This window comes from Gopherus flavomarginatus, chromosome 6, assembly GCF_025201925.1.
Source record: "Gopherus flavomarginatus isolate rGopFla2 chromosome 6, rGopFla2.mat.asm, whole genome shotgun sequence".
Taxonomy (NCBI): domain Eukaryota; kingdom Metazoa; phylum Chordata; order Testudines; family Testudinidae; genus Gopherus; species Gopherus flavomarginatus.
In genome coordinates this window covers 106,747,890-106,762,677 of record NC_066622.1, presented here as the reverse complement: position 1 = coordinate 106,762,677, position 14,788 = coordinate 106,747,890, and the positions used below count along the sequence as shown (strand labels likewise).

Below are 14,788 nucleotides of genomic sequence, written 5' to 3'. Positions count from 1 at the left end.
GGTTTGTTTATAGGCAGCTGAAAAGAAAAGTTAACTGGCTTTGCACAGAACTGAAACCTAAAGGTCTCTCCTCCCTCCTTCTCTACTCTGACCCCTCTGGGCTATTCCAAGTTAATTGTCATCTAATTGCCCAGCAAAGAAAGAGATAGTGGCAGCAATTAGGCATAGCCCCCACCAGTTCAGGAGTCATTAACACAGTACAAAGATATGCTGCATGCTTTCCGTGCACCCAGGCCTAATGAGGGACTGGGGGCAAGAGAAGCAGGGCGGGGTGAGCCCCTAGGGAGTGAGCCGCAGAGAGCCAGTGCCCAGGAGGCTGAGAGGGCAAGGGTCTGCAGGGGCGTCCCCACTGCTATTTAAAATGCAGATCCCGCAGCGGTACCTCTCCATGGGACAGAGCCAGTTCCTCACAGAAGCTTCTGTCCAATAGATCTTCCTTCTGCAGCTGCTCTTTGTGCTCCAGCTCCATCCATGGCAGCTGAACCCCCTGTCCTGACTGCAGTCAACCCCTCATCCCCTGCCCTGCCTCCAGTCAGCCCCACACCCCTTCCCCTGCCTCCAGCCAGCCCCTCACCCCCTGCCCTACCCGCAGCCACCCCTGCTGCACCCCCTGCCCTGCCCACAGCCAGCCTCACACCCCTTGCCCTGTCTCTAGCCAGCCCCACACCCCTGTATCCAGCCAGCCCCTCACCCCCTGCCCGCAGCCAGCCCCACACCCTCTGCCCTGACCACAGCCAGCCCCACACCTCCTGTCTCCAGCCACCCCACACACCCTGCCCTGCCCACAGCCAGCCCCTCACTCCCTGCCCTGTCCATAGCCAGCCCCACACCACCTGTCTCCATCCAGCCCCTGCTGCAGCCCCTGCCCTGCCTGCAGCCAGCCCCACACACCCTGCCCTGCATGCAGCCAGTCCCGCACCCCCTGTCTCCAGCCAACCCCACACCCCATCTCCAACCAGCTTCGCATCCCCTGCCCAGCCCAGAGCCAGCCAGCCCCACACCCTGTCAGGTTATTCAATTATTTTCATTAAATATGTAGGCTAAATAATGAAATTAATAAATTTTCAAGCCGAATATGTATTAATTCTAATGAACAATGCCACATTATGCAGTATTCATTTTTGAAAGTTTATAATAAGCAATGCTCTGGGAGGAGGGGTGGGGGCAGAGGGCGCAAGGTGGAAGTTTCGCCTAGGGCGCAAAGTATCCTTGCACTGGCCCTGTGTATAATAAACACTTTCCTTATTTTATATTAAATGGCTCCATGCCCCAGAAAGGCTTTCTGAGTGATGGGGCTCATAGTTACCAGTATGGGGCATGATCAGAATTTACAGTGGTGCAGGAGTTAAACGGACACAGTGGTAAAGGATGTGTAACTTGAAAGAAGAGTTAACTTGTAATTATTGTACTGAAATCTCTTAGCCTGGTTAATGTAGGCATTCAACAATGGAGTTTTCTTTTTTCCTTGAAATTCACCATTCAAATCTAAAACTGACTATTTTAAAAGTGTGGACTAGGTGCTGGTGAATTGCATGAGCCCTCGTCCAGACTAACCCGCGGCATCGGCGGGTTAAAATCGATTGCTCGGGGATCGATATATCGCGTCTAGTCTGGACGCGGTGTATCGATCCCCGAGCGCGCTTACATCGATTCCGGAACTCCATCAATCCGAACGGAGTTCCGGAATCGACGCGGAGAGCCGCGGACATCGATGGCGCCCCGTCCAGACTGGTGAGTATCTCGATTTTAGAAATTCGACTTCAGCTACGTTATTCACGTAGCTGAAGTTGCGTATCTAAAATCGATTTTAATTTCTAGTCTGGACGTGGCCTCGAAAAGACTCCTCTGGCAAGACCTTGGAATAGGAGCAGTCACTCAGAAGCCTCTATTCCAGCACAGAGAAAAGGCACTACAGAGATTCTATGGCCTCAGCCTCTCTTATTGCCCAGGCCTAATTGTTACTGAATGGGGTAAAATCAGGAGCGCCCTTTGTACAACTGGCCACCACACACATGCAGTCGCCCCTTTGCTGACTCCCAGACATCCTTAGTGGTGTGTGCAGTGGGAAGGAAGAAGTTGTGTGGCAAGGGCCTGCCACAAATGTGGAAAAGGGGGCAACATTTGGGATGAAAACTGTACTAGGCTTAGAGTATGACATTTGTCTGTATAACTGCTATAGCCAGAGAAAGGATGGACCAATGCAGGGCTGGCCTTACCATGAGGCAAACTGAGGCAGTCACCTCAGGTGCCAGACTGGAGGGGTGTGGGGAAGAGGGGGCACTAGGACACAGAGTGTAGAAAATTGTGTCTGCTGCTAGTGCATAGATATTCTCTCTGCTCTAGATGCACAGAGATGGTGGAGTGCTGTGCTGGAGGAAGGAGGGCACAAGAGACATAACAGGCAGGCAGGAGAAAAGGTGAAAGGGAATAACAGAAAGCAGCAGGAGCTGCAGGGAGAGAGAGGAGCAGCCGCCTCTTATGTATCTGTCTAGCACCCCCAGGAGCCTGGACTGATTAACACCAGCTTCTCAGGGAGCTTCCTGTTTTCTGCTGCTTCCCTGAACCCACTTGAGGAGAACAGGCAGTCAACTGAAGTAGTGGGAGCCGGTTAGGCCCTTTAGAAGCTGATATCTTCCCTCAGGCCTTGTCTACACCACAAAGTTGCAGCGCTGGTGAGGGAGTTATAGCGCTGCAACTTAGGAGGTGTACACATCTGCAGGGCATCACCAGCGCTGCAACTCCCTGTTTGCAGCGCTGGCCGTACACCCGTTGAAACTCGGGTGTAGAGGATCCAGCGCTGGTGATCCAGCGCTGGTCATCAGGTGTAAACACTCACCAGCGTTTTTCTTGACCTCCATGGAATAAACAGGTATCCCAGCTTACCAGAGGAAGCCTCTCTGGTAATCAAGCAGGTCTCCTTCCCCGCGGTTTGCAGGGGGGTTCGGGGAACGCGAGAGCAAACCGCGGGGAAGCAGGTCTCCTTCCCCGCGGTTTGCTCTCGCGTTCCCCTAACCCCCGTGCAAGCAGATCTCCTTCCCCGCGGTTTGCAGAGGGGTTCGGGGAACGCGACAGCACACCGCGGGGAAGGAGATCTGCTTGCACGGGGGTTCAAAAAACACCGGAGCAAACCGCTGGGAAGGAGACCTGCTTGCAGGGGAGTTCAAAAAACACCGGAGCAAACCGCTGGGAAGGAGACCTGCTTGCACGGGGGTTCGGGGAACACCGGAGCAAACCGCTGGGAAGGAGACCTGCTTGCAGGGAGGTTCGGGGAACACCGGAGCAAACCGCTGGGAAGGAGACCTGCTTGCAGGGGGGTTCGGGGAACACCGGAGCAAACCGCGGGGAAGGAGACCTGCTTGCACGGGGGTTCGGGGAACGCGACAGCACACCGCGGGGAAGGAGATCTGCTTGCACGGGGGTTCAAAAAACACCAGAGCAAACCGCTGGGAAGGAGACCTGCTTGCAGGGGGGTTCAAAAAACACTGGAGCAAACCGCAGGGAAGGAGACCTGCTTGCACGGGGGTTCGGGGAACACCGGAGCAAACCGCTGGGAAGGAGACCTGCTTGCAGGGGGGTTCAAAAAACACCGGAGCAAACCGCAGGGAAGGAGACCTGCTTGCAGGGGGGTTCGGGGAACGCCGGAGCAAACCGCTGGGAAGGAGACCTGCTTGCAGATGGGTTCGGGGAACGCGAGAACAAACCGCGGGGAAGGAGACCTGCTGGGGGGGGGGTGTTCGGGGAACACTGGAGCAAACCGCGGGGAAGGAGACCTGCTTCCCCGCGGTTTGCTCTCGCGTTCCCCTAACCCTCCTTGAAGCCGCCCAACAGCGCTGCAGTGTGGCCACATCTAACACCACTTGCAGCGCTGGTTGCTGTAAGTGTGACCACTCTGCAGCGCTGGCCCTATACAGCTGTACTAATACAGCTGTAACAACCAGCGCTGCAAAATTGTAGATGTAGACATACCCTTAGTCAGGCCCTGCTACCAGCCTGCTTATTTGTCCCCTTCAACTGAGTGTTGAGAGCCGCTATAGCTGGCACAGAACAGCAGTCATGAGTGAAAGAAGCTAATGCCCCTTTGGGGCAGCATTCAGAAAAAGAAAGTAAAGGAAGATTTTCTATCTAAGCAGGAAGGAGCTCTCCTGAGACATATAGACACAAATGTTCACCATGAGCCTTCTGACCCCAGTGAGGATGTGAGTGATGAGGAGATGCCTGATCTTTCAGTTAGTCAGAGTGCAGGTGACCTGGCAGCTACTGCAGCATCCATATCTTCCTCTCAAATGCATGTAGCCATGCACATTCCTGAAGAAAAGTGTAGATCAGAGTGTGGTGGAGGTGCAAGAAACAGCTGCTGCTGAGTTTGGTTCCTTAAGTCTAGATGATCCAGGACTGTGGACCCACTTGAGCAGTAACCTGAGGGACTTCCTTGTTCTGCATCGGCCACAGCAAATGAAAAACTTCATGTTTCCCAAAGACAATGAAAATAGAAGTTTCCATCCAACACATTACTGTTGTGAAATCCCCAGTGGGGACAAAGTGGACAGGCCATGGCTTATGTACTCAAAAACCCAGAGTGCTGCATATGGTTTTTGTTGCAAACTCTTCCAGTCTAATGTTCCAGTCACATTGGGTTGAACAGGAACAAAGGACTGGAAAAATCTGTCTAGAAATCTGGCATGCCGTGAGAAGGCAGCAAATCACCAGAGAGCATTCCATAGGTGGAAAGAGCTAAGGTTAAAGGCCACCATAGATGACCAGCATCAAGGGAAGATTGCATCAGAGTCTCTTTACTGGCAAAATGATCTGAAAAGGCTCATTGCCATTGTGAGAATGCTTGCTACCCAAAACCTAGCACTGCGTGGCACTTCAGATCAGCTGTATGTGCCAAACAATGGAAACTTCCTTAAAATTGTGGAGCTGATGGCTGAGTTTGATGCTGTAGCATCTAAGAAGAGTCACCACCCAAGAAATGTACACACACCATTACCCTGGAAAAACAATTCAAAAAGAGATCATACAGTTACTGGCAACAAAAGTCAAACAGAAGATTGTGGAAGATCTGAAGTCAGCAAGATATTACTCTGCTATTCTGGACTGCACACCTGACATCAGCCATATGCAGGGCTGGCTCCAGGCACCAGCTCAGCAAGCAGGTGTTTGGGGTGGCCAAGGGGAAGGGGTGGCACATCGGGCTCTTCGGTGGCGGTCCCTCGGTCTCTCTCGGAGGGAAGGACAAGCCACCAAAGTGCTGCAGAAGAAAAAAGCGGCATGGTGGAGCTACCGCCGATTGCGATCGCAGCTGTTTTTTTTTTCCCACTGCTTGGGACAGCAAAAACCCTGGAGCCGGCCCTGGCCGTATGGAACAAATGACATTAATGGTGCGGTTTGTAACAACAACAGAACCTAGTGAAAATGTCCCTGCAATGGTGACTGTGAGAGAGCATTTTCTAGAATTTATTGACATTGATGATACTACAGGAGCTGGTATGACAAATGTGCTTCTTAAAAAGCTGGAAGATACAGGAATTGCGATAGCTGACATGAGAGGTCAGGGCTACAATAATGGTGCCAACATGAGAGGAAAGAACAGAGGAGTGCAGACATGGATCCGAGAGTTAAACCCTCAAGTTTTTTTTGTTCCTTGCAGTTCTCATTCATTGAACTTGGTGGTCAGTGATGCAGCATCAGGTTCTAGTGAGGCTGCTGAATTTTTTAATGTAATTCAAAGCTCTATGTATTTTTCTCTGCATCAACTCATCATCGGCAAATTTTGAAGCAACATTTAGGAACATCCTCTCTGACACTGATATACTGAGTGCCACACTACGGGGAAGTCAAGTGGAGGCGATAAAGCCTATCAAACACCAAATTGGGAAGATAGATGATGCCATAGTTGCCATTATGGAGGATAATGCTATGACAGGAACTGTTTGTGGGAGAACAGTGGCAGAGGGAAATGGAATCACTAGAAACATATATAACTTCAAATTTCTGTGTGGTTTAGTGTTGTGGCATGACACACTGTTTGAAATAAATGTTGTAAGCAAGAGATTCCAAGGTGTTGACCTTGATATATCTGGAGCAATGGAACAAGTGGACAAAGCAAAATCATACGTACAATCTTACTGGTCAGATGAAGGATTTCAAAACGTTCTGAAGAGTACATAGAAGTTAGCAGAGGACCTTCACACTGAAGCTATTTTCCACCCATTCAAGAATAAAAGAGTCATCGAAGAAGATGACATTTTGATTACAAGGCACAGGATAATCCCATAAGAGACCCCAAACAACAATTCAAAGTTGAATTCTTTAACCAGGTGCTAGATTGTGCAATACAGTCAGCTGAAGAACATTTCATGCAGCTCAAGGAACAGGGCCGTATATTTGGGATGTTGTATGATATTCCAAAACTCCTCACTATACTTGAAGAAGACCTACACTAGCAATGCAGGGCACTAGGGACAGTGTTGACACATGATGACATGCATGATACTGATGCGAGTGATTTAGGTGATGAACTGAAAGTCCTTTTAAGATACATTTCAGCAGGATCAACTTCAAAGGCTGTTCTGGAATATATGTGCACAAATAAGATGACAACCCTCTTTCCAAATGCCTTTATTGCTCTGCACATACTTCGAACACTTCCTGTAACAGTTGCCAGCGGAGAACGAAGCTTGTCCAAGCTGGAGTTAATAAAAACACATCTATGCTCCACAATGACACAGGAGAACCTGGTGGGCCTTGCAACCATCTCAATAAAGCATGAGCTGGCCCAGACTGTGGACCTTCAGGAAGCAGTTCAAATCTTTGCAACCAAGAAGGCACGGAAAGCACCACTTTGATTATTCAAATGGATAAAAATGCCATTGTTTACTATGCAGACAAGAAAAGTTACATTTGCTGTTCAGGCATTTGAAAGTTAAGTGTTACTTAAAATTTTTGAACAAGGCATTTTAAGTTGTTAGCTCTCCTTTATTGGGGTAGGTAGCGGAGCAGTACCATGAGAGGAGTAGAACAGGGAGAAGGCAGAATTGAGACCTTTCAAAATTTTGGCCCAAGTGAGGACTCCCCGCCTCAGGTCCCAAAATGTAGTGGGCCGGCCCTGGACCAATGGTTAGGACACTCTCTTGGGAGACCAGGGTTTTATTCCCCACACTGCCACAGACTTTCTGTGTAACCATGTGCAAGTCACTTATGGTATGTCTACACTGCAGGTGAGAGCATGCTTCCCAGCTTGGAGAGACAGACGTGCTGCCCAAGTGCATGCCCAGGTGGGTTTGTACTCAGCAAGTAGCCTGAGCTGCTGCCTGTGCTACCCCCATGCCCTGCTACACTGTTATTTTTAGCACATTACTGTAGCTTGAGTGCAGCAAACACATCTGTATACCTGTGTTGGGAAGGACGCTCCCAGTCCCAGTGTAAACATATCGTCTCTCTCAGTGCATCAATTCCCCATCTGTAAAATAATCATGGGCACAATAAGGATCTTGCACAGATTTAACCTATTTAAGAGTATTTTAAATGGATTTCATGGAAAGAGGAAGATTTCTGTCTATCCCAGATGTCTTCTTCAGCACCTTCGAGCTTCTTTGTGGAGTTTTGGTTATGCATCGCTGATTGACTTTCAAGATTTTAGACCTATGCAGAGTACAAAAACCAATTCAAAAATGAAAGCTTGCATTTCTTAATCACTTGACATGTCTGGACTATTATGAATGACAGTAAATAGTACCTGAAGCTTGTGAAAGGCAGTATTAATCTGAAAAGAATGTAGATTTAATACTAAATGTAATGACAGCCAAGAGAAATTGCTAAGAAATTTGTTGTGCTAAGTAAGAAGTAATTCCTTTTTCATGACAAACCTTTTAGGCATTAATGCTAACTTAATGCGTAATTAGATGTGCCTCGCATGCTTATGGCATATATAATTAGCAATCCATGGTACAACCCGCACCAAAACCACTCCCCCCACAAAACCCCAAAGAAATAAAGTCAACTTTGAGAAGCAAAGAACACTGAAACTGGGAATATTATCTCACCATGAAAGATTAAAATTTGGATGCCTCGTGTTTTCCGGTGATGTCCTGGAGGGAAGGAGGGGCAATCAGGCAGTACATTTACACAACTAGAATATGACAAGTAATTATGTCTTCAGATTCAGAACTGCAGAAACACAGAAATGAGAGAATTGCAGTGTGTAAGGAATACCTGTTGCAAATGTTAAAGATCAAATAAACAAAAAGTTTAATACATGATAAAGTTGCACAATCAAATAGTGGGGTCAAAAAATTCCAAAAGTTCAATTATTGTTAATTCAGCCCTGTTGCACGTGATCTATAATTTATGGTATATATTAACGAAAGCAAAAACATTAATGTTTACACAAAAAAGAGGAAAAGAATCTACTGTGTGCTCAGCATAGTTGTTAATTTTGCCAGAGCAACTTTAATGTTAGGAATTTCCTGATTCTCATTTGGTCTTACAACTTTAATACAGTATTGCAGAAGGTGTTTCTTTTTTATATTTTATATTACACTTAATTTAAAAAAAAAAGGAAAATATATGTGGGAAGGTCATCAACTTGTAAAATCATGTTGCCAAGCATAGCTTTTACAGTGGAACTTGTAAATTAAACTGGTGAGGAGATTGCGTCGAGCCTTTCCAAAGGAAATATAAAATTATTCTATGATAAGAGACAAAGTATGGGAAATTTCTGTCCAAAAGAGAATATTTTCCATGATAAGTGTGTGAAAAGAAGTGAATATGGAAACTACTCTGCAACCTTAAACTTAGTAAATGCTTCTGGGTGGTCACAAGACAGATTTGTGCTGAACCATCCAAGTATAGCTTGGGCAGTTAGAATACCATGTAGCACTACCCAAGCTGGAGGCATTGTCTGGAAAATGGAAAGTCTCCTTTTCTTGCTTTCCATTTCATTTTTGTAAGGACTGAATAACCTTAATCCCTATCAAGCACCTTCCATTACCTGTATTCAGCTATCAAGTGTCACACAATCCTCAAATATAATTCATTTGGCCACTTTTTTCTTTTTAAAATCTGCAGCACTAGTGATGGGTTACAGAGAATTGAGCCAGAGAGTCAGGACCTATGAAGTGTCTTCTCCTTTCTGGAGAAAAGGCAAATGCTGTAGGGAGTATTATCAATCTCCCCTCCTCAAATTTTAAGTCTAAACAGAATATATGAAAATAGGAAGAGAGCAGATATGCTGATTATGCAGCAACAGCCCAGCTAATTATGCTGCTACTGGTCACAACAGAATAGGGAAGGAGGAGGCAGAAGACTTCCATTTAACAGGAGTTCTTAGAAACTTTATTTTGTAAAAATCTCAAGTAGCAAAAAATGAAATATAATCGAAGTAACATTTGAATCTTTCAAGCAGTTTGTTGCAAATTCAATTGCTACAGAAAGAATGAGTTCTAAAATCATTCCTTTTTGAAGTTTCTCATTGGATTGTCTCACTTTTTAAAAAACCCCTTTAGCAAGAAATTTAAAACATTCTGGGATTGGGGATTTGCTCATGTGCTAATAATGCAATATCCGTTATAAATATGCAGTGTTTGTCTGTATCATGCTCTTTCTCCATAATTGAAAAGAAATGCATAGTGATGAATGTAATACATTTAATGGTGATGATTCAATGTATCTAGTCAGGTAATCTTCTGTTGGGGATGGTTGTCCCTTTAGCCATAGGCAAAGTTCCTGAGCTAGGAAAGAGGAGACCCTGAGTTCAAGTTTCAGCTCTCTGTGGTTTGCATTCCTGTGCACCTCACCAACCAAGCCTATGAGCCCCAATCATAGATGGCAGTCAAGAATGAGCTGATACATCACTCTATGTCACTACAGACACAATCAGGAATAGAAACTAGGACTCAATGCAACAGGCCAAGTCTTAAAGTCTCATTGCCTTTCAGATAGGATTGACTATGCTTTGGTTATCTCTAAACTATTTTCCAAGAGTAGGGACAGAACCCACTTTTCTAGTGGGTTACACAATTGTTTGTTCTCCATTACGCTACTGATGCCTACTGAATAATTGCATAATCCACTAGAAAAGTGTGTATCAAATCATCTTTCAGTTGTGTTAGTAAATAGAAGTGAGGGATAGCTCAGTGGTTTGAGCATTAGCCTGCTAAACCCAGTGTTGTAAGTTCAATCATTTAGGGGGCCATTTGGGAATTGAGTTGAGTGTTGGTCCTGCTTTGAGCAAGGGATTGGACTAGATGACCTCCTGAGGTCCCTTCCAACCCTGATATTCTATGATCTGACAATTACTCCTGAAGCACTAATGGTAAGAGTCTGAGGCTTGGAAAGTCCAGGGTTCAAACCTTGATGTTGACCCATATGATGACATGTTTGGGTAACATTCATTTTGTTTTTAAATAAACTGATTTATTTAGTTCAGACAACAAGCATCCTGCAACATTTGTAACTGAAAATCATTTTCTGTAAATTAAGCAACATCCCAGAAAGGGTGTTTTGCATTTCAGTCGTCATCAACTCCCCTCTGACCCTGAGAACATACCTAGTGAGATATAACATCCCTCTATATAAACAAAAAAACCTAAAAATTTGACACACACAAAAGCTTAGTTTAGTGACATAAGAACAGCTATACTGGGTTAGACCAGTGGTCCACCTAGCCAGATATCCTGTCTTCTGAAAGAGAGGGACTGAACAGAACAGGGTAATTTATTAAGTGATCCATCCCCTGTTGTCCAGTCCCAGCTTCTGGAAATCAGAGGTTATGGGACACCTGGAGCATGAGGTTGTCTCTCTGAGCATCTTGGCTAATAGTCATTGATGGATTTATCCTCTATGAACTTATCTAATTCTTTTCTTAACCCAGTTATACAGTAACTCCCTACTTAATGTCCTCTCACTTAACATTGTTTCGATCTTAAGCCCCTGCTCAACTACCGAACATGCTCCATTTAAAGTTGTACAGTGCTTTGCTATAATGTTGTTTGGCTGCCTGCTTTGTCCATAACTGGCAGCCCCCCTATCAGCTCCCCTATTTCCCCGCCACAGCACCTCCCACCTGCCAGCAGACCCTGCGGATCAGCGCCTTCACCCTTCTCCCCCCCTCCCGAATGCCACAAACCAGCTGATTGCCACGGGCAAGAGGCAGGGGATGGGGGAGCCTGCACACTGAGTCTTTGCTCCTCCCCTGTCCCTCCTGCCTCCTGAACATTGTAAGCCAGCGGATTGCTGCAGGCAGGAGGGAGGGGGGAGGAGTGAGAATGTGGCACAACTCCCCCCACCCTTGAATCCTGCTCACGGCAATCACCTGGCTTGTGGTGTTCAGGAGGCAGGGGAGAGAGAGGGAGGCTGCGCACCATGTCCTCGCTCCTCCCTCCTGAACGCTGCAAGCCAGCTGATTGCCACGGGCAGGAGGCAGGGGAGAGAGGACGCGGCATGCGGAGTAAAGAGGGAGGAGGGGGGAAAGAAGAGGGGGGTTAAGGGTGAGGGCTTGGGGGAAGGGGTAGCGTGGGCAGGCCAAGGCTTGAGCCCCCTGACCCTGGTGCTTGCAAAGTAGGGGAAGTGGCCGCTGCTGCAATGTGCTTCTCCTAGCCTACAGCACCTTCAGTCTCCTTGCCTGCCTCATTGTCTCCAGTGCCAGTGGGGTAACGCGGGGATACCTCCCAACTATAGTACTGTACTGTATGGCAAAAAAAATTTCCCTGGAACCGAACACACCCTCCCCCACATTTACATTCATTCTTATGGGGAAATTGGATTCACTTAACACCCTTTCACTTAAAGTCGCATTTTTCAGGAACATAACTACAATGTTAAGTGAGGATTTACTGTACATAGGAACATAAGAGTGGCCATACTGGATCAGACCAGTAGTCCATCTAGCCCAGTATCCTGTCTTCTGAGAGTGGCCAATGCCAGGTGCCCTGGAGGGAATGAACAGAGCAGGCAATACTTTTGGCCTTCACATATCCCCGGGCAATGAGTTCCACCTGTTGACTGTGCATTATGTAAAACAATACATCCTTATGTTTCTTTTATTATTATTATTTTATTTCTGCCTATTAATTTAATTAGGTGACCCCTGATTATGATATTTTGTTTTATTATCTATCCCTTTCCTAAGGATTCCTAAAGTTCTGTTAGCTTTTTGGACTGCCACTGCATACTGAGCAGACATTTTCAGAGAACTATCCATGCTGACTCTAATATCTCTTTCTTGAGTTGTAATAGCTAATTTAGACCCCATCATTTTGTATGTATAGTTGAGATTATTATTTCCAATGTGCATTACCTTGACAGGTAAGGTTGCACCAGAATATTTCCCTCCACTCAAAACTGTGAAAAGTTAAAGGAAAGACTCCTGCATTCCTTGACATTTTTACATTGCATACACCACCACTGATAACAGGAAAAGCAGTATCTACCTCAACTTCGTCAAACTTATGCTCTAGCACAAAACCTTAATAACTGACCTCATTAATGTGAAGGCAGAATAACTTCTCCTTCGCATGTTACAGATGCGGCAATCAGTTGATAGAAGAGCCTGTGAAATTGCTGTTAAGATTTTGTACTAGAGCACACGTTTCAATCGGGGGCAGGGGGGCTTTTAGTTATCAGATTAGATTATAGTCATAGTTTAGAGTCTAAGTACTGTATACACAAGATGACCTTAGACAAAGTCTGGTCACACATCTACGTGATCTGGCACCACTTTCTTAGGGAGGAAATATTTGGCAGAAAAATGAAAACAGACTCCATTTGTTTATGCCACTCACTACAGATTTCTAAACATAGACATCAGTGACACTAGAAACTAGCTATGTAAGAAAGTACTGATTTATAATGGTGCAGCATCCAAGCAAACACAACTAACCTATTAATCTGTATATTTTTATTCAATTTTGTTTTTCTCATTTGTAGGGTCTTACCAAATTCACGGCCATGAAAAATGCCTCACGGACCATGAAATCTTATCCTCCCGTGATATCTGGCTATTGTAGGGGAGGGGCAGGGCTGGGGCCACCTACCGTGCACCAGGCTCCAGCTGCTAGTCCCAGCCCAGTGGTTGCCCACCCGTAAGGCTGGCCCTGCCCCTCCAACTGACAACACCCCCATACCCTGACCCTCATTTCTGCGCTACTATTTGTGGTGGTGCAGGCTTTACAGCTGGGCACTGCCCAGCTCTGAAAGCAGTGCCATGCCGGCAGTGGTGCAGAAATAAGGGTGGCAATCCCACAACCCCCTTATAATAGCTTTGTGAACCCCGCACTATTCCCTTTTGGGTCAGGACCCCCATGATTACAACACTCTGAAATTTCAGATGTTAACATCTGAAACTGAAATTGACTATTTTTAAAATCCAATGACTGTGAAATTGACCAAAATAGGTTGTTAATTTGGTAGGGCCCTGTTCATTTGTATAAAATTAGATACAATATACTCTGTAATTATTATTTAACATTAGTATTGCAGTAGTTCCCAAAGCCTCTTTTGCTAGGTGCTGCCCAAACACACAGTAAAGGGTTTGCTTACAAAAACAGACCACTCCTCCATCTTCTCCACTTCGCTCTCTCCCATGCATATGTTGTAGAATGAGATATTTTTCAATCAAACATTTTCTATGGCTATGCACACCTTAAATCTCGGAACTCGGCTATATTAGTAACTATTACACTGTAACACAGTCATCTCACCATCTTCCTTTCATAGTCTTTAGATAAAGCCATTGTATTTTAAGCAATCGAAGCAGGGCCGGCTTAAGACCTTTAGAGGACCTAAGCACTAAAAAGATTATGGTGCTCCTATACCGTAAATAGTACCATACCGTAAAATAAAATTTTATTTTTTGAAATGACACAAAAAAACTTACATATAAAAGCAGCAAAGAATCCTGTGGCACCTTATAGACTAACAGATGTTTTGGAGCACGAGCTTTCGTTAGGTTCAAAGTTACAGCAAACAGAGGTAAATCCTCTTAGCAAAAAGGAACATTTACAAGTTGAGAAGACAAAGATAAAACTAACACGCCTTGCCTGGCTGTTACTTACAAGTTTGAAATAAGAAAGACTGGTTTAGAAAGATTTGGAGTGCATGGATTGATGTCTTAGTACCAAGATCGAACAACCCCAAAAACAAAGAGCACACAAACAAAAGCCTTCCCGTCACCAAGGTTTGAAAGTATCTTGTCCCCTTATTAGTCCTTTGGGTCAGGTGTCAGCCAGGTTACCTGAGCTTCTTAACCATTTACAGGTAAAAGGATTTTGGTGTCTCTGGCCAGGAGGGATTTTATAGTATTGTACCCAGGAGGGCTGTTTCCTTCCCTTTATAGTTATGACAAGAGTCGACGGATAAACTGAAGTACCCAGCAGTACTTATTTCATCCACAATAGCTAAACGAACTTTGTCACTCATTAGACCAATGAGTTCATCACATATTGTCTTGGGTAAGTATGATGGGTTACCTTTGCCAGCATTCCCATATTTTGAGATACGTCCTGCTAAAAATGGGTCAAACTGAGCCACAAGCTCCAACAATCCCAAGAAATGTTCATTCTGCAATGATCCAAATGTGCCATTTGATCCCTGGAAAGGCAAACCACATTCAGCTAATGTTTGAATAACACCTATAACACGCTGCAAGACATGTTGCCAGTATTCATGCTCCCCTTTAATTTGTTCTTCCAATTTTTGTGTCAATCCAAAGAAAGAAAAAAAAATGAATCAAGTACGTATAACTCAGAAGAATATATCAATAATAAAACATAAATTTATTGCAACACAT

General features: G+C 45.4%; 2 long non-coding RNA genes across 3 annotated transcripts; both read right to left on the bottom strand.

Annotated features, from left to right (window-relative positions):
* Window positions 1-2,642: 2,642 nt before the first annotated feature.
* On the bottom strand, window positions 2,643-3,573 carry LOC127054090 (uncharacterized). Of its 2 annotated transcripts, XR_007775164.1 has the most exons (4): window positions 3,509-3,573; window positions 3,353-3,456; window positions 3,197-3,300; window positions 2,643-3,144 (listed from the first exon to the last, which is right to left on the bottom strand). It is a non-coding gene; the product is annotated as an uncharacterized LOC127054090 (long non-coding RNA). The 2 variants fall into 2 exon arrangements; XR_007775163.1 differs by lacking the exon at window positions 2,643-3,144 and having other exon boundaries at window positions 3,154-3,300.
* Window positions 3,574-6,684: 3,111 nt separating this feature from the next.
* Window positions 6,685-14,543, bottom strand: LOC127054108 (uncharacterized). The gene is made up of 3 exons (XR_007775185.1): window positions 14,469-14,543; window positions 8,046-8,169; window positions 6,685-7,644 (listed from the first exon to the last, which is right to left on the bottom strand). It is a non-coding gene; the product is annotated as an uncharacterized LOC127054108 (long non-coding RNA).
* Window positions 14,544-14,788: the final 245 nt, after the last annotated feature.